This window comes from Cuculus canorus, chromosome Z, assembly GCF_017976375.1.
Source record: "Cuculus canorus isolate bCucCan1 chromosome Z, bCucCan1.pri, whole genome shotgun sequence".
In the NCBI taxonomy this organism is placed as follows: Eukaryota; Metazoa; Chordata; class Aves; order Cuculiformes; family Cuculidae; genus Cuculus; species Cuculus canorus.
In genome coordinates this window covers 30,199,720-30,220,033 of record NC_071441.1, presented here as the reverse complement: position 1 = coordinate 30,220,033, position 20,314 = coordinate 30,199,720, and the positions used below count along the sequence as shown (strand labels likewise).

Here is a 20,314-nt window from a genome sequence, read left to right as displayed (position 1 = left end):
GTATTTTTGTCAAGGTTTGACACCTTTTCCTCTCCTTTCCTTCTCTTTTTATGGGTCATTGTTCCCCGACACTAGATTTGAGTTTCCCAGTTGACGCGCCTGAGTTAGAGCAATTCCTGTTGCTGGTAGACCATATGTAACTTCTGGAAAGGAACAAAGCCTTTAATTGTGGGGACAACTCCTTGAAATACAAGATAATTTTGAACTATCTTTATACTTTTTTTTTTAATTTCTAGTTGAAAAAGTGGAAGCCTATTAGAGGACAGACTGTGAGGATAGGGACTTGTAGTCTCATGAGACTGAGATTTTTGAGGGGTGGGAATTTACCTGCAAAATGGGAGAATGGGTAAATTGACTCATTTTCAAAAAAAGTAAATATAATTGGACTCGGTGGGCTTGTAAGCAGTGCTAATCCTCTCAGATTAAAAATTCGTACTAGAGGAGGGAACCATGGATGACACTTGGTTGTTAACATACCTCTGGCCTTATACTTTTCCTGCATGTTCTTGAATGCTTTAACTTCTAGCCATAGGGTAGCAGTGTGGCTAAACAATTTTTATAAATGGCACAATATAGTATTTATTATATAAAGATTGAATGAAGTAGCAATTTTCCTAGATAAAGATTTATGTTTTGTTTATTATTTGACTTAGAAGAATGTTGACTCCCTGGCACTCCTGCATCTGCAGACAGTGTCCACATTTGGTGTTAAGGAAGAGCCCAGGTCATGGTATGAAAGAATTAAATATATTACAATGGTTTGAAGGGTTTGGGGTTTTTTTTTTGAGATGTGATCTGGCTGGAAAATCAAAGCAACTCAAAGGTCATGCTAGCAAGTATAAAGGACAGGTCTATCTAGATGTAACCAATGCAAAATTTATTGGATTTACTTCCAAATTAATGAACTAGTTAGTTTTATGTGTAGAACATGCAAGTATCTGAATGGGAAATACAGGCAGCAAACTGGAATTGCATGTTAGATGCCCGATTTCAGTGTACCACTGAGTATCCAGATACGTCTTATTTTGCTTCGATATGGGTTGCTAATCATAGAATGGTTTTGGTTGGAGGATACGTTAAAGCTCATCTAGTTCCAACCCTGAGGAACCTGAACGTACACAAGCTGAGTGGTGTAGTTGTCACACTGGAAGGATGGAATATCATCCAGAGGGAACTGGACGAGCCATTTATGGTTCTATGATTCTCATCAACGAGCATGCCCAAGTCCTTCTCCACAAGGCTTTCTCTCAATCATGTCATCTTCCATCCTGTATTAAAGCTGCATATTGCCCTGACCCAGGTGTAGGACCTTGCACTTTGCCTTGTTGAATGTTGTGAGGTACACAGGGTCCACTTCCCCCGCTTGTCTGTCTGGATGACATAGAATCATAGAATGGTTTGGAAGGGACCTTAAAGATCACCTAATTCAAGTCCCCTGCCGTGGGCAGGGACACACACTAGATCAGGTTGCTCATCCAACCTGGCCTTGAATACTTGCAGAGGTGGGGCATCCACAGCTTCCCTGGGCAACCTGTTCCGGTGCCTCACCACCCTCATTGTGAAGAAATTCCTCCTGATGTCTAGTCTAAATATTACCCTCTCCAGTTTATAACCATTCCCCCTACTCCTATCACTACATGCCTTTTTATGAAGTCCCTTCCCAGCTTTCTTGTATGCATCTTCAGGTACTGGAAGGTATTGTCCTTCTGGCATGATGACTGCACCCCTCAGCTTGTTGTCGTCTACAAACTTGCTGAGGGTTCTTGATCTTGCTGTCCGTATCATTGATGAAGATATTAAACAGCACTAGTCCCATTATGGATCCCTGTGGGACACCACGTGTCACAGATGTCCGTCTGAACATTAAGCCGTTGACCACTACTCTCTGAATGCAACCATCCAGCCAATTCCTCATCCACCAAACAGTGCACTCATCAAATCTATGTCTCCAATTTAGAGAGAAGGATGTTTTGGAGGACCATGTCAAAGGCTTTCCAGAAGTCTAAATAAATTACATCTACTCCTTTTCCCATATCCACTGGTGTGGTTACCCCATCATAGAAAGCCACTAGGTTTCTGTGAAATATGTATCTTTGGATTGACAGTACTCTTGAGGCAGATTGAATTGCAGGCCTCTCTGCTGTTGCATGAGGTGATTAGCTAAAGGATTAGCATGATGTGGGATTATTTTTTTCTCTTGTCTGTGATTGCTAGCTATCTCTGGGATTGTATTGTGTGAAGCTTAAGAGGATGAGGTTAACCTCTTGAGAGTTTATTCTTACGAGTGTGTAATTAATCCTTAGAAAGCCTATAAACAGCTAGACTGTATATTACATTATAAAATAGAAATACCGACTAGAGCAGAAATGAATGTAGAACTTAATGCAAGGGATGAGCTAAGCAGCTGTAGCATTACTTTAGATCCTCCTCAGCCATGATCTGCATTATGTGCTGAGGGAGGGGAAATTGCCTAGTTCTTTTAAGTTAAATAAAATGAGATCTAGCAAGCACAAGACAGTGTCATGACATCTAACATAAATTAGCTAACCTCAAGTCTGAATTACTAAATTATGGCAATAAGAACTCTATTGTGTGGCAACATCCTGGGTTGTTCTTCATATTTTGCTTTTTCTAAAAGACATAGAAACCTTAATTGCATGCTAAGATTCTGTCGTGGCAGATGCTTTTAGAATACAAAGACTCCAGACTTGTATATGAAGTTTAAAATAGGTAGTGAGGGAACAAAATATTTGTTAGTATGTCAACAGGTATTCTCAAAACACCAGTCCCCAAACAATGGTCAAATTTTTGTTAGTGGCCCTAAGTTTTGAGGAAAAATTGATGTTTTATAAGCTTGTCCTACTCCAAACAGAAAAACTGGGAGAAGTGTAAAATGTGAATAAATAAAGTGATAAAGAAACTTGGTTTCCACTTGATGCATGCTTACGCCAACCCTGCTTCCATGCATGCTTTCCATGCACTCTGTAGTGATAGGGAAACGGGGAACTTTGGATCGGTAGTGTAGAGGAGGATAGCGTGTAAATGAGACTATAAGAAGAGAAGATATTCTTAGTCATTCTGGTCATTCTGAAGAGAGGAAAATTGTATCCAAAAGTCAAATGTAATTGAGTTGCAGGCCAAGCAACTTTATGTTGCAAAGTTTCATGTGTAGGTCAATAGAAGAAGTTACATCTTGGATCTTGCCCCAAAAGAGGTGGTTCTGTCATCTAGATCTAATATCTAAGCTACAAGTCCAAGATGAGACCGGGTATAAGATCACAAATTTGTGAACCAAAACATCTTTCAGAAAAGGAGTGAAAGGAAAGGCAGATGGTTGGGAAAAAAATAATTGTTAGCTAGAGCTCAGACCTGCAGCTGCCTTTGGTAGGTTCTGAGGAGATGAGAATGTGAGGTACTAACACTGAGCTGTCACCACTTGATAGGATATTGTCTACTGAGCAGATATTGAGATATGAGATGTGCTTGTTGAATGGAGTAGACCTGTAAGTTCATGTATTTTCTTTCAGGAAAAATGTTTAGGGGAGTCTAGTAACATTAGAAAAACGTGTGTATGTGACAATAGTAAACAGAAGACCAGAAAAGAAAATGGAGAATCTGGTTTCAGAAAGGAATAAATAGATAGAGGAGATAAGTATGCAAGAAGAGACCATTTCCTCTTTTTGTGAAATGGGCTCTAAATGTTTTTTTAGGCTTCAAATGGTTCTGTTAGACAGATTGATTTGAAGAAGTAGTTTTGGTGGAATGGAAAGGACTAAAGTTGGATCAAAATGCTGGAATAGTACAGTTTAAGGGAAGGATTTACAGAAGTGTGTTTATTGAGCTTTAGTAAAGAGTGTATAGGAGGGCTACCAGAAAGACAGAATGGGGGTGAGGGGTGGGTTTGCTTTCGAAGGTGGTTGAGACACTCTGTGTGTATATATATGTAGGTATATGTATGTAAAATATGTATAATGAATAATATGTATATAATGTTATTGGCAGAGAAGGATAGATTATTTAATCCCAGAAGGAAGAGTCTCTTCCTCTCAAGAGTAACTTGAAGCACGTCTCTTGATTAAAGCCTCTGCAAGCATAATATCTTTCCATGTTTGAAGATGGGTTTTGTCAATGTCACCCACTTTTTCCTCACATTATCAAGGAACTAAAAGGAGACAATGTGAAGAGATGAACATACCTTCTTCTGTCTTATAAATATCTGCTTTGCCTTCATACTTTAAGTGAGACACGTGGGGGAATTGGAGTAGGTGGTGAGTCAGTAGGCTGAGATGAAAACATGATGTGCTTCTCTTGAAAGAAGTCTTAGAGACTATAGGGTTGGAGGAAGAAGTTGGATGAGAAGAATGAATTGGTTGGCCCAGATGAAAGAGAAACTCGGCTGAGACTGCACATGAGGTGAAATCAAACCAAAGAATTTAATTAAGGGTAAAGCAAAGCTTGATCATGATCTGCAACATGAGTTACGGGTAGAGAAAGGCATTGGGATCATAGAATCATAGAATAGTAAGGGTTGGAAGGGGGCTTAAAGATCATCTTGTTCCAACCCCCCTGCCATAGGCAGGGACATCCCACTAAATCAGACTTCCAGATGAGGTCTCAAAAGAGAGGAATAGAGGGACAGGATCACTTCCCTCAACATGCTGGCCACGCTTCTCTTGATGCAGCCCAGAATACGGTTGGCCTTCTGGGCTGTGAGTGCACATTGCTGTCTCACGTCGAGCTTCTCATCAACCAGCACCCCCAAGTCCTTCTCTGCAGGGCTGTTCTCAATCACATCATCCCCCATCATGTACTGAAAATGGGCATTGCCCTGACCCAGGTGCAGGACCTTACACTTGGCCTTGTCGAACCTCATGAAGTTTTCAGAGGCCCACTTCTCCAGTCTGTCCAGGTCCCTGTCCTGGTGCAGTTACCATACCATCCTTCTGGTATGGTAACTGCACCAGTCATCTTGGTGTCATCTGCAAAGCGAGATGCTGAGAGTGCACTCAATCTTGCCATCAGTATCATTGATAAAGATATTGAACAGCACCGGTCCAGTACGGACCCCTGAGGGACACCACTTGTCACGGATCTCCATCTGGATATCAAGCCATTGACCACTACTCTTTGAATATGACCATCCAACCAGTTTCTTATCCAGGTTACTGTCCACCCATCAAGTCCATATCTCTCCAGTTTAGAGAGCAGGATGTTGCGAGGGACCGTGTCAAAGGCTTTACAGAAGTCTAGATAGATAACATCTGTCGGTTTACCCGTGTCCACTGCTGCGGTTACCCCATTGTAGAAAGCCACCGAGTTGGTCAGACAGGACTTGCCCCTGGTGTAGCCGTGCTGGCTGCCATTCATCACCTCCCTGTCCTCCATGTACTTTAGCATAGCTTCTAGGAGGGTCTGTTCTATGATCTTCCCAGGCACAGAGGTGAGGCTGACAGGTTGGTAGTTCCCAGGGTTGTCTTTTCCACCCTTTTGAAAAGTGGGCACAACGTTACCCTTCTTCTAATGATGATGTAGGGCTGTAAGTGGGACTACTGTCAGAGCGGGAAGTGCAAAGAATGAAACATGCAGATCAGAACGAAATTGTGGTGAACTGTCGGTTCAAGTGGTGTGGACCGCACAGGCAAAAAATACCTGGAACTAGGCAATTGTGACAAAGATGGAGTCTGGGAGTAGGCAAGTGCAGAGGCAGAAGTACTGGGGGAAGATACAGGGCAACACAAGTTCTATAAATATTAACATTGGAAATTTGCAAGAAAAGAGCAGCGCGCTTTTTTCATGGGTGAAGAGCAAGGCAAACTGTGGCATTAGAGGGCTGTGTTGAAAGACTCGAAGAGAAGGGAGGGAAGCTTGCTTTCTCTGGATCTTGCACAGGGCAACACTAGCATGGGAATTTAGAATAACTTCAGGAAATCCTAAACAAGGCAAAGACAGTTTCTACAACAGTATGCTTTAATTTTTCATTGTAATGAAGAGTTTGTAACAATTGCAGGCTTCCTGTTATCTGGTAAGTGTGTTATGTTTTATATTTTCAGAGTGCTTGCCAAACTACCAAGATTGTTGTTCTGTATAATATTTAATTTCTTAAGAACGTCTGGTACTGTTTTTAAAGGTGCTGGCTAACTGTAGCTCTTCAAATTGAATACTTACAAGTACTAATATTGAGGAAGTAAAAGCAAGGATTAGCGAGAGCATATTATTCAAATGCATATTCTGAAGGTATCATCATTTGGTAGGTGGAAGCTGTTATAGAATATATTGACAATTTCCAAGAATCTGGTCTGTGGCTTGGAGTGGTAAATTAAAATCAATGTAATGCTTTGTCATGACTGTCTTAATTGTCATTCTTTGATGTCTCTGAGATGTATTTGTAGTTAGTAGTAGCTGGGGCAAAAGGGCAATGAGCATATTTTAAAATACTGTATTCAAATTCTGGATTTTAATTTACCAAAAAGCCGTTCTACTTCATCATTATTATTTTCAGGTACAGCCAGATTTAAATTTCTGGAGACTATAAAAAAGTCTGGAAGGAAAATAAAAACTTTTTGAGTTATCCATCCATCAACAGTAAAATGCCCTGGAGTAATATCTTTAAGTCATTTCCAAATGGATGCATGCTTGAATTACTTGGTTTTGGCTACTGTCGCAGCAGGGAACATGCTTTTAAAGTGTTGTTGTGTGGTAGCAGAATGCTAACAGTAGCTAAAAAAGGCAAATACATGGATTTGAAGTTAAAAGGTGAGTAAGAGCAGGAATTTATGGTTGCCCCAGAAAAAAAAAAAGCGTTGGTTGCTTCTGCAAACCAGATGCAGTATGTGCCGACAGCTTCATTCTAGAGACTTAAGGCTTGCATCTGAGTATTCAGAGAAAGCAATATGTACTTGTCTGAAATTAAAGAAAAACTTTGTTCTTGAACTGACTTATAATGACAGTGATCAGAAGAATGTAACCAGTTTCAGAAAGTCAGCCTTTTGTCTTGTCTGCACCAAGAGAATCTGAGGTTGTCTAATGTGTTTGTCAGGGCGTGTGTTTGAATTTGTTACTTTCATTTTGAGTCTAGGGTATGCTTTGAAGACATCTTTTCTTGCACAAGGTGATTTTTTTCCATTTTACTCTGACTCTAACCCTCTACTCCCTCCTGCCCTGTGACATCTGTCCTTTATAAAGGCTTCTCTGGTTCTGTTGTTGTTGCAGTGTCTTACCTCCGATGTGACTTTGGGTTTGCTGTTTGTGCCTTATTTCTTCAGAATTTAGTCTAAGGAAAAAAAATAAAGTCCCACCATTATGTAACCTAAGGAAAAAAAATACTGTTGCAGGGCAATAAGCAGGATTACAACCCTGGAATTCAGGAGGGCTGCTTTTTATCTTCTTCAAGGATTTACTCAGAGGACTTCCATGGGTTAGGGCCCTAGAACGCAGGAGGGTTCAAGAGAGTAATTAAGTCCTTCTTCCTCCAAGCTTAAGATCGATGCATCTCTAGGAGTAAGTAATCAAAGGAGGCAGATGACCTGCATGGATGAGCAAGGAGCTTTTGAAAGAATTGAAGGGGTAGAAGGAAGTTTACAGAATGTGAGAAAGGGGACTGGCCACTTGGGAGGAATATAGGAACACTATTGGAGTATGCAGGGCTGCAATGAGGAAGGCTAAGGCCCATTTGGAACTAAATCTGGCAAGGGCCATCAAGGACCACAAGAAGGGCTTCTTCAAGTGCATCAACATCAAAAGGAGGACCTGTGAAAATGTGGGCTGCTGAATGAGGTGGGCGCTCTGGTGGTGAAAAGAAGACAGTTACTTTGCTTCAGTCTTTACTACTAAAGGTAGCCCTCGGGAGTCCCAAACCCTGGCAGAAAGAGAGAAGCTCTGGAGGAAGGAAGACTGTCCTGTGATTGAGCAGGGTAGCGTCAGAGATCATTTAGGCACACTGGACACCCACAAATCTATGGGCTCTGATGGGATGCTCTCTGATAGCCTTCTCTGATGTTATAACTAGCTGGGTAGATGAAGGGAAAACAGTGAATGCTCTCTACCTCAACTTCAGCAAGGCTTTTGACATTTCCTGTAAAATCCTCATGGATCAGCTCAGGAGGTGTGTGTTAGATGAGTGGATAGTGAGGTGGATTGAAAACTGGCTGGATGGCAGAGCACGGAGTGTTGTGATCAGCAGTGCGGAATATAGTTGTTAGCGTTTCGCTAGTGATGTTTCCTAGGGGTCAGTACTGGGCCCAGTTTTGTTCGACATAGTCATCAGTGACTTGGATGAGGGGACAAAGTGTACCCTCAGCAAATTTGATGATGATACAAAACTGGGAGGAGTGACTGATGTTGTGCCCATCTACAAGAAGGGTTGCAGAGAGGATCCGGGGAACTACAGGCCTGTCAGTCTCACCTCAGTGCCGGGGAAAGTCATGGAACAGGTAATCTTGAGTGCTATCATGAAGCACATGCAAGAGAACCGGGTGATCAGGCCCAGTCAACATGGGTTTACAAAGGGCAGATCTTGCCAAACTAACCTGATCACCTTCTATGACAAAATCACTCGACTACTGGATGGGGGAAAGGCTGTGGATGTTGGACTTCAACATGTTCTTGGACTTCAGTAAAGCCTTTGACACAGTTTCTCACAGCATTCTGCTTCAGAAACTGTCAGCCTCTGGCCTGGACAGGCGCACACTCTCCTGGGTTGAAAACTGGTTGGATGGCCGGGCCCAGAGAGCGGTGGTCAATGGAGTTAACTCCAGCTGGAGGCCAGTTACAAATGGAGTTCCTCAGGGCTCGGTACTGGGTCCAGCTCTGTTCAGTGTCTTTATCAATGACCTGGACGAAGGCATTGAGTGCACCCTCAGCAAGTTTGCGAATAACACTAAGCTGGGTGGAAGTGTGGATCTGCTGGAGGGTAGGGAGGCTCTGCAAAGGGATCTTAGCAGGCTGGACTGCTGGGCCGAGACCAATGGCATGAGGTCTAACAAGACCAAATGCCGGGTCCTGCGTTTGGGGCACAACAACCCTATGCAGTGCTACAGACTGGGGGAAGAATGGCTGGAGAGCTGCACGGAAGAGAAGGACCTGGGGGTGTTGGTTGACAGCCGACTGAACATGAGCCAGCAGTGTGCCCAGGTGGCCAAGAAGGCCAACGGCATCTTGGCTTGTATCAGAAATGGGGTCACCAACAGGTCCAGGGAGGTTATTCTCCTTTTGTACTCGGCACTGGTGAGACCGCACCTCAAATACTGTGTTCAGTTCTGGACCCCTCACCACAAGAAGGATGTTGAGGCTCTGGAGCGTGTCCAGAGAAGAGCAACGAAGCTGGTGAAGGGTCTGGAGAACAAGTCTTACGAGGAGCGGCTGAGAGAGCTGGGGTTGTTTAGCCTGGAGAAGATGAGGCTGAGGGGAGACCTTATTACTCTCTACAACTACCTAAAAGGAGGTTGTGGAGGGGAGGGAGCTGGCCTCTTCTCCCACGTGACAGGGGACAGGACAAGAGGGAATGGCCTGAAGCTCCGTCAGGGGAGGTTCAGGTTGGATATCAGAAAAAAATTCTTTACAAAAAGAGTTATTGGGCACTGGAACAGGCTGCCCAGGGAGGTGGTCGAGTCGCCTTCCCTGTAGGTGTTTAAGGAACGGGTGGATGAAGTGCTTAGGGACATGGTTTAGGGAGTGTTAGGAATGGTGGGACTCCATGATCCAGTGGGTCCTTTCCAACCTGGTGATTCTGTGATACACCAGAAGGCTGTGTTGCCATTCAGCCAGACCTGAACAGGCTAGAGAGCTGGGCAGAGTTCAACAAAGGCAAGTATAGAGACCTGAACCTAGGGAGGAATAACTCCATGCACCTTGATCTGCTGGAAAGCTTTATGGAGAACCACCTGGGAGTTCTGCTGGAAAACAAGCTACCATGAGCCAGCATTGTGCCTTTGTGGCCAAGAAGGACAATGGTATTGTGGGATATATTAAGAAGAGTGTGGCTAGCAAGTTGAGGGAGGTTATCTTCCCCCCTTTTCTTTGCCCCTACGAGGCCGCATCTGGAGTACTATTTACAGATCTGGCCTCCCAACTGAAGAGACAGTATAGTGGAGGGCCATGAAAATGATTGGAGCATCACTCTTTTCAGTGGTGCCCAGTAAGAGGACAAGGGGCAATGGCACAAACTGGAGCATGGGAAGTTCCATCTGAAAACATGAGGAATAAACTTCTTTACTGTGGGGGTGACAGAGTACTGGAACAGGTGCACAGAGAGGTTGTGGAGTCTTCTCCTCTGGAGATACTCAAAACCAGCCTAGACATGTTCATATTTAACATGCTTTAAGTGAACCTGTTTTAGCAGGTTGGTTGGACTTAGATGATCTCCAGAGGTCTCTTCCAACCCCTACCATTCTGTTTCACCACTATCCTTGTAAAAAATTTCTTCCTTGTCTCCAGTCTAAACCTACCCTCTCTTTGTTTAAAACCATTAATCCGTGTTCTGTCACAACAGGTGTTGCTGAAGAGTCTGTCCTCAGACATATGTGTAGTATATAACTATGTTAATCATATATATTAAGATATCAAATATATTATTTGGTATACATGATATGTAAAATTTTGTGTGTGTGTGTATATATATAGCGTGTATATATATAACCTGAGATATATATATATATATATATATATATATATGTATAAGGTTATGCTAGCGAAATGGTTGCTTTCGTTTGTGGGCTGCTTGTTGTATTTCCAGCATAGTTGCTGATACGAGCACTCACCATGCTTTAATGGGTCTGTACTTACACTAAGTTTTAGGTTGGCTTAATAATACCTAAAAGCATGGAGGAGTGAAAAATACCCTTCTTTTCTGTTGGCAAACGTCCTTATGTGGATGCGTCCACACCAGTGGAGTGCTAATGCACCTTGGGTAGATGATGTTGCCAAACTGGAAGAATTCCATCTGCTGGCAATGTCCTGCATCCTTTGCTAACATGCAATGATCTGCAGAGGCCACACAGTGCAGCTCAGCTGCCAGTGGAGATCTGCTCTGGTAAAAGTGGCAGTCATGCTGGCAGTACTATATATAATTTTTCCCTCTGTGTCAATAGGATGTTAAAAATCTTGCCATTTAACCGTTGTCATTAAACTTTTATTAAATAGATAATTGCTGACTGCATTAGAGGAAAAACAGCTGATGTGCGTATTCACTGGGCATGGTGACAGATCATTTGAATAGGGTCACCCACATCTGTCACGACTGCTTATAAGAGTGATCTTTTTGAAGAGCCTTGAAGTGAAATATCTATTTTTCTAATTCTAGTGCCTGGTCTTGCTTTCCAAAATGCAAAGAAGGAAGAGCAGAGAGACCTAGATGTTCAAAGTGAGACAGAAAGGCACAGCAAAGCTTAGAGTTTTCTCTCAGCATACTGCTAGAGAAAAGATAGTGCTTCTTTCTCCCTTACAGTCTATATGTCTGCAATCTATAATGGTGATACGGAAATTAAGCAATTGTTAATAAGCTACCCTTGCAAATTTTTTTGTCATAGTTACTATTTGCATTATACTGGGGAGCATTGAAGACGTGTTTCTGTTGTACAGGAATAAAGCTGCCTACGATATTGAAATTTAAAATGAGATCTTGTGATTCAACAGAAGTAGCGTACTTCTGGCTGGTACTGGCTCTGTGATTCAAACTGACAGCAACCTAGTCCTTTCTTGTATTGAGAGACTTCATTATCCTCATTTGAAAAAAAAATCCTTATAAAATACAGAACATATTTAGTATTAACGTCTTATATAAGAGTTTTCTAAAATTTTACCTGTTGTAGTAATGAAATATCTGATTTAGAATTTTGCTAGGTAGTTGCAGACTTTGGTATAACTGCTTTGACCATTGTTGGCTGTCTCAGTTGTCTTTTGTGGCTTCTTTGCAGGTTACCAAGGTACACGAGTAGTTTGCTGGCCCCACATTAAAGTCTGTGCTCTCTCTCTCAGTGTTGTAGTTTTTATATGGAATCATTTTTCTCTTTAGCAACACCTCCAATTAATAAATAGAAATTTCCTTCAGAGAAGACTGCAGTTATGAAGCTGCTGTGCTACTAGTTGGGTTTTTTTGTTTGTTTCTTTAGATAGAAAAAGAACTTTCAGCCTTAAAGAGCAAGTATGCAGGGAATTATTCTTGCGTTTATGCTAACTTTCCTCACTTTAGCAAGATTAAAGAATGTAGTTTAAACTGTAATGCAAGCAGAAAAAAAAACCCCATACTCTAGAGCTGGCCAGGTTTATTATTCGATGACAATACAGTGTAGTATAAATCTGTAGATAAATACAGGTGAAATGGGTATGTATCAGTGTAAAAGCAGTATAAAAGTGCAAGAGCACTAGAGCATGAAGTGGTCTTTTTAATCTTCATAGGCCAGTTGAAATCAACATTGCTTTTCTTATTTTGGGTTTTATGAAGAACAAAAAGGCAAGACTTGGTTCCTAAAGGAATAATTCTGAAAAAGATAAAAGTAATACAAGGAGGAAGGAATCAAGTGACCAAGTAGAAAAGAAGTTAAAGAAAACCAGATAAGACTCTAATTGAGAATCACAAACTTCATGTTGTTAGCAGTAGTTTCATGGAGTGCTTTGGACATGCTGAGGGTATTATATCCGATTTTTGTTTTCTTTATTAATGGGTAAGATGGTAGAAGGGCTTAGTTTGTAGTTCTTGTAATTGCTTTATCAGCAAAGCAGTGAAATACAACTTCTCAGCCTTATTTTAGTTACCTTAGAGATTAAGTTAATATGTGAGAAAAGGGCCACTTAGGAGAAGGTGCAAGCTGCCTTTATCTCACTACTGCATTAGTTTTCTTGTTTACGTTAAACAATTTATGCAACCCCATACTGCTTCAAAAAAGTTGAGGTGTATTTGAGACATACAGGTAGGGTTTGTGTTGTTTGAACAGGAGCAGGGAAAAAATTTGAAGATCCTTCTGTTCTGAAATCTAACATTAGTTTAAAGCAGAGACCCATACTAGAAAATGAAAAAGTTATCTTAAATTTGTTCTTTATTATCTTTTTTCTGACTTTGGTATTCTAACATCCATTCTCTACAGAGTAAAAAGTTGGATTTCCTTTTTTATTTTTTGTGGGAGTGGAAAATAAATGGTAAGACCCAAAGACATTATTCTATGCATCATCTGTAATAAAGCATGGAAAAGGAACAAGATTTTTCTCATGAAAACAAATGGGTCTTTAAATAATCATGCCACTGCCACACAAATTTCATGTGTATGCAGTATTTGGCATTTGATAGCTTTTGCCAATACTTTCTTTTTGTAAACTGTATGGATGGAAGAGGCTTGCGGAAGACACTGTTTCTTTGTTCTTAAGGATTGTTCTCTTCCCACACCCAAGGCACTGTGGCTTGTTTGCATAATGGCTAGTTTTCAGATAACTTATGAGATGCTTAGAGATGCTGTGGTGGGCACTTTCAAGTTTCTTTACTATGGTATAGTATTAGCTTCCTATCTGTCAGTATAGCATCTGAGTATTTAGAAGAAGGGAAATAAAGATACCAAATAAGTCAAAATAAACACAGTTGTTTCAAAAGAATTAGGTAGCAAATCAAGCAATGATAGTAGTAGCTGACTCTGTTTTCTATAACACATTTGAACAGGGAGACAACATTAAGCAATAAAAATTGTGGAATTGCAGAATGTCTGAGGTTAGATAGGACCCCTGGAGGTCATCTGGTCCACTCCTGTGCTCAAGTAGGACCAACTAGAGCCACTGTTCAGGACTGTGTCCATATGGCTTTTTCAGTATCTCTGAGGACAGAGACTCTACAGCTTTCCTGGGCAACCTGTGCCAGTGCTCAGTCACCATCACAATAAAAAGTGTTTTCTGATGTACAGGAGGAACCTCCCATGTTTCAGTTTGAGCTTGTTGCCTCTTGCTATGTCATTGGGCCATCCAGTGCTGACTCACGAAGAGCATTATGGGACTAAAGCATCTCACATCAGGACAGTCTGAGACAGCTGAGACTGTTTAGCCATTTCTAGATCCATCATTAGATGTTCTCCAATGTATCATTTTCTCTCATGTAGTGGGGAGGCCAGAACTGGACACAGTATTCCAGATATGGTCTCAGCTATGATGAGCAGAGTGAACGGATCACCTCCCTTGACCTCCTGGCAGTGCTTTATCTAATGAATCCCTTCTGGCTTATGTTCAACAACTAGGACTCCTAGGTCTTTTTCTGCAAAGCTGAGTGTCTCTCAATGTATACTCACATCACATTGTTCCTCCCAGAGGAACAATTAGCTATTCCTGTTGTTGAACTTCATAAGATTCCTGTCAGCCCATTTTTCCTGCCTGTTGAGGTCCCTGTGAATGGTTACACAGCCATGTGGTGTATCAGTGACTCCTTGCAGTTTGGTGTCATCAGCAAAAGAAAGCAAACTTGGAGCTCACTTTGCTGATATGGTACCGAAGGGTTCTAATAGGTCAGAATAAAGTGTCTTGCAGGGACTGCTAACATGCTTTGTAATTAGTCTAATGATGATATTATCAAAGAAAAGGAAACATCCTAAAGCAACGAAGAAGAAACACAGCTTCCGCTGCTGAAGTAAAGTTAGAAAATGGAGCAGTAAGCAATTGGTAACTCATATATCAGTCTATTCACCTATTGTAGATTCATAAAATGCTTTAGAGTGGAAGAAACCTTAAAAACGTGAGTTCCAACCCCATCTGCTATGGGCAGGGACATCTTTTACTGTACCATCTTGAACATTTCCAGGGATGGGACATCCACAACTTCTCTGGGAAGTGTGTTCCTGTGTGTTGTCCCCTGCATTGTAAATATTTTTTTGCTTTTGTCCAATCTAAACCTACCTTCTTTCAGTTTAAAATCTTTGCTCATTGTTCTGTCAGTACAAGCCTTGGTAAAAAGTGTATCTCAGTCTTTTTAATGGACACAGTTTATTTAGTGAAAGGCGGCAGTAAGGTGTCCTTGGAACCTTCTCAAGGCTGAACAACCACAACTCTCCCCCTCTCCTCACAGGAATGGCGTTCCAGCCCTCTGATCATTTTCATGGCCCTCCTCTGGACCTGCCCTGACAGGTTTATGTCTTTCTTACAGCGTGTACCCTAGCACTGCAGTACCTTAGGTAGGCATCTCATGACAACAAAGTAGAGAGAGAGATTCATCTCTCTCAGGCTGCGGGCCACGTGTCTTCTGATGCAGCCCAGGATACCATGGCTTTCTGAGTTGCAAATGCAGATTGTTGGTGCATGTCCAATTCTTCATCCACCAATAGCTCCAAGTTCTTAGCAGGGCTGCTTTCAATCATTTCATCCTCCAGTCCGTACCAGTGTAGAATTTTGCCCTGACCCAGATGCACTTGTCCTTCTTGAACCTTATGAGCTTCACATGGGGCCACTCCTCAGGCCTGTCAAGGTCCCTGTGTGTGGCATTCCTCTTCTCTAGTGAATCAACTGCAATACTTACCTTGCTGTTATCTGCAAACATTTTGAGGGTGCACTAAATCCTACTGGTTATGTCACTGATGAAGATACTTAATAGCATTGGTCCCATTATGGACCCTCAAGGGACACCAGTAGTTACTGGTTTCCACAGGGATATTGAGCCATTGACTTTTTGGACTTAGTCTCATTGACTCTTTGGATGGATCAGCCAGCCAGTTCCTCATCTATCTAACAGTCCATTCATCAGTCCCATATCACTCCAATTAAGTGGCAAGAACGTTGTAAGAGTTTGTATCAAAAGCCTTCTAGAAGTTTACGTAGGTGATGATCTATGGCTTTTCCCTTGTCCAGTGATGCAGTTTTTCCTTTATAGAATAATGTAGATATATTCTTGAGTGAGGTTGTCATCCTGTGATATATTCTTTCCTGTAGCTGAAATGCTCTAAAGTACCTACAGAAACTTAAATGTAAGTATTAATTAATGGCTTAGACCACCTAATGAATTTACTTGGGTTAGAGTTGACTGTTGGTAGCGTGGGTGTTGCGTACAGAGTTTGGTTGGTTTGGTTTTTTTTTTCTTCAGAATAAGAGAGGAGACTGGGTCTTACAGGAGCATAATCTTGCATTGTTTCATTTTTTTGAAGGTTACATTTGCAATATTGTTTTTAAAATATTTCTAAAGAGTGAGGGAAAAGGTGATTGGTCAGCTAGCTATATGTGCTCAGACAGTGGCCCTTGTATGTTTATTTGCCATATTCATTTGATACAGGCTTTCACTTCTTTTTGCTACTTAAGCAAGCAAATAAAAACTCTGAAGACACCCTTTGGGAAGAGAGAGAATATGGTAGTGAAATTGAACAAAGTAATGCATGGTTTTTTCTCATATCTTTCTGCCTGCCTGAAGTTTAGCAAGATCACGTTTTTTCAGTTTTTCAGAAGTTGGTATGAATAATGCCCTTTCCTTTTTATATCTCTAAATGACTTTTGTGCTTGCCAAATATTTTTTCAGAATACCTGTATGGACCATGGGGGAATCAGTTGATAGTATTACTGGTGCTAGTGCTAATAGGGTTTTTGAAAGCTTTTTGTACTCTCAGGTGTTTATTTAGAAGAGTATAAGAGAAGACAGCTATTGTAATTTGGGACCAGGTATAATCTTTTTTTTCCACTGTTCATGTACAATCACATCTGAATTTTTAATGCTTTTCAACAGATACTGGATAGTACACCACACATCTGTTTAAGAATAAAAGAATGGTCTAAACTGCTAGGAATTCAAAACTAGATTTTTAAGTAAACCATAGGTGTTCATGATCTCAACAGAGCTACTTAAAGGTGGGAAGTGGGATTGTAAGAGCTCATGTGGTGTCTTTATAAGCAAAGAGCCCGAAGGAGGCAAGTCATTCTTTATGTATAGGAAATAGGTTTCACAAAGATTTGCTTAGTCTGTGTCTGGAAGTCTCTGGCAGAGATGGAAAATTAATTCCAAATTTTAAGTGCTACTTAAAGAGCTCTTCATAGCTGGTACTTACCTAGGATATTGGAGGTGGAAAACTGTACTGCCTTTAAAATTGTTAGGAGGTGTTTGCTCAGAGAAGCAAGTGCCATGTTTTTCAAGCTTATTTTGGAGTCTTTCTGGTCTAGTTAGGGTGATACTGTAAAAAAAGAAAAAAGGCAATAAAATATACGTGTAGCTAGTACAATAAGCTGAATTTTCGATTCCTTTTCTCCCTTTGCAAATATGAAGATCTTATCTTAACAAAATTATGGGCAAACTACTGATGTGTTTAAAATCACGGCTATAGCTAATTATCTCATTGCAGTCACTTACGTGTACATCATTGCACTCTTCTCTACCTTTCCACTTCGCTTTGAAAGTGGACACAGCCCTTGTTCTGCAAGTAATGGCAGTTATTACTGGTAGTAAGAAAGACCTGTTCGCCTTTTTTTGAGCATGTTTCTTGTGGCAGGTGTCTAGTTTTTAATTAACTGCTAATGAACATGCCTAGTAGATCATAATACTGCTGCCAACTTACTGTGTTTTATATCTTACTGCTGCTAAGTTCTTAAAAGGTGACAGAGCTGGCATTAGTGTCTTTGAAGTGACAGGAAAGTGATTATATGCATAACATAATTGTTTCTAAGATCTACTATTGTAAATGTCCAGTTACTAAATACATCTGCTAAGCGCTGCTATTGTCCATCTGCCTGATGTTTAGTTTCTGCCTTTGTGTTCCCTTTTCCCCTTGTAGAAAGAGAATACAATACACTTTTAGGAGTTAAAGTTTTTCAGGTAAAAAGAACATGAACGTCTGGAAAGTATCATCTTTATCTCTGTGAGAGGGAGAACTTCAAACCTACTATAAATAGGTAACATATAAACAATAAAACAGTATACTTCAGTCTTAAACAACAGTATGCCTTAGAAAATAAGCAAGAAATCACAATATACCTTTGTTGGCTTAAATGACCTTGGTCAAGTTTAAAGTCTATTTAATATGATTGGAGCCTGAGGCATCTTTGGGTGCCCTTTTCCTCTGCTACTCTCAATCATTTTGCAAAGCTGGTAAGGTCTTATGTAGGGTAATGTGTTCTTTTACAACTCTCATATTCCATTTTACACCTTACACTGGGCATTGCTCCCCACTGTCTGTATGTAGTCCCAGCAGAGAAACAGGGTGTAGCCCTTCTGATCACATGTTTTCAGTTTATAAACCTGTTAGAGGGGATTAATCTCTTCCTCATTTCTGGAACTTAGGAAATACATGGTGCGTAGTATATAAAGCAGAGCCAGGGAAATTGTAGGTAATGTATCCCTGACAGTTTCATTTTTAAAGGCAATAAACTATGCTTCCTCAAATCATGCAAGTGAACTTGTTTAGTAATTAAACCGAGCAAATGAAGCATGAATAAAGGAAATCTGGGCTTCCTGAAGTGATGGGGCAAAAAATGGAAACAATTTAACTTTATTTTAGGGTTTTGACCTTTCCCGGACCACACTGCATAGGAAGCTAATTTGAGCTCACTTTTGGAGAAGGGAGGAGGTTTTTCTCCACAAAACCAATCTGAAAGGGATAAATCACTTTTTATTCTTAGCCAATTGCACACCACAGCTAGGTAATCCAGTGTGCCAGTGCAACTGGGGACAAGTAAGACCAGTGCTGTGAACCCAGCACACTACTGCTGATGCATGTTGTTTCATGGCTAGAGTGCAGATGACTCACCTGCCTTAAGTGCTTAACAAGGAAGGGAACAACTGATAAAAAAAGAGAAAGCCTGCTAAAGCATCTCGTTATGTCCTGATTTGAATAAACATGCTAGAAGGTACTGAAGTCTTGATAAAATCTGAGAGATGTCCTTTCATTCTTTAGAGGCTGGATCAAAAAAAGAACAATGAAAAAGCCCCCAAACTCTGCGGTCCTGTCAGATTTTACAGTGCTCTTTGATGATACTTCTTCAGTTAACTGAAATTTCACTAGCAATAGCTGCTTGATTTTGTAGAATATAGTCTTCTACTTTATTACTTGAATATAATTCATAATGTTTCATTGAAAAATATTGCTTCTTGCATTGTTATAAACACATTGAAAAAGAAGAGTAAGAACTAGCTCTCTCTTGCCTTGCTTTTAAAACAATGAAAAGTTGGCAAAAATAATGATCAGATATATGCCATATAGTGAAGCCTAGTGAGGCTTTTTATGCAGCACATGAAAAGAAATTCCTTATACATGCTGTAAGAAAGATTTGATAAACTTATAACTTTGTAGAATCTACTAAAGGGATTGTGGTAATTTTTAAGACACATCTTGTATATCAAAAAATAAGTAAATAAGTAAATAATGGCTGCTTTATAGTTGGGACAGCACAAAGTGAAAGATTAGCAGATTCAGTCCAGTGTTCTTCAGTGTCAGTCACTTATATTTACATAAATTCATAAACAGCTGAAGGCATGCCTTGGGAGGAAGTTATGAGAAATGAAAGTGTAGGGGTGCAGTAGTTATCTAAATAGTAATAAACTAAGTCGTTCATATGCCAGTAGATGCTAGGCAGAGATTGCTGGCAGTTTGTCTTGAAGACTTTCGGGACCTAGGGAAGCAGATAAAATATTTTTTGGATTATGTTGAGTTGAGTTATTGTGGATTAACTTCTGAAATATTGTGAGCTTTAGTCTAGGTATTATTTCAGTGGCTGTCAGAAGTACTGTAACAATTTTGCCTACAGGACCACTAGCGTTCTGCTAGTCAGACTCTTACATCTAGCTGTGTTCATCCCATTCAGACATTTGCTTTTCTGTCTTCTCTTTGATCCCATGAACTGAGTGGTACTCTAGTTTTTTTTAGTGGTGGCTAGGTTCAGCAAAGGGATATTGGCCAAGGTGGAGGAGCTTGTTCTGTCTTCTGTTCTTATACCCTGGAAGAATGAGGCAGGAAAGGTAGAAAATCTGATTACCTGTAGAAGACTAAAGGAGAGCTATGACTAAGCTGTAGATGGACTTGAAGCTTATTTTTCTAAAGAAATCTGTGCTGAACATTTTGGACAAATTGAGCAGTTAGCTGAACTTGGAAAATCTTAATAAAACCATAACAGTTTTAACTAGAAAATATCTTAATATTTAAACTATGGGGAAGTCATTCCATTATAAGGACTCTGTTTCCACAAGCGCTTAAAGGTTATTTTGCTACATTGGTTGAAGGATTGTATCTCCACTCATTATTATAATGATTTTGCTAGCTGCTTTTAAAACAGATGGAAGTATTTTAATTCATTAAGATCAGGTTTCTTGTTGGGAATTCCATGACTTTATTGATGTTTTATAGAATACCTGGATTTTAAGCTCAAAGTTGGTTCCTAAACACAGTGTTAA

General features: G+C 40.6%; 1 protein-coding gene across 10 annotated transcripts in view; it reads left to right on the top strand.

Annotated features, from left to right (window-relative positions):
* TLE1 (TLE family member 1, transcriptional corepressor) overlaps positions 1 to 20,314 on the top strand; it is a 76,817-nt gene that overhangs the window by 23,420 nt on the left and 33,083 nt on the right. The gene's annotated exons all lie outside the window — the stretch shown is intronic.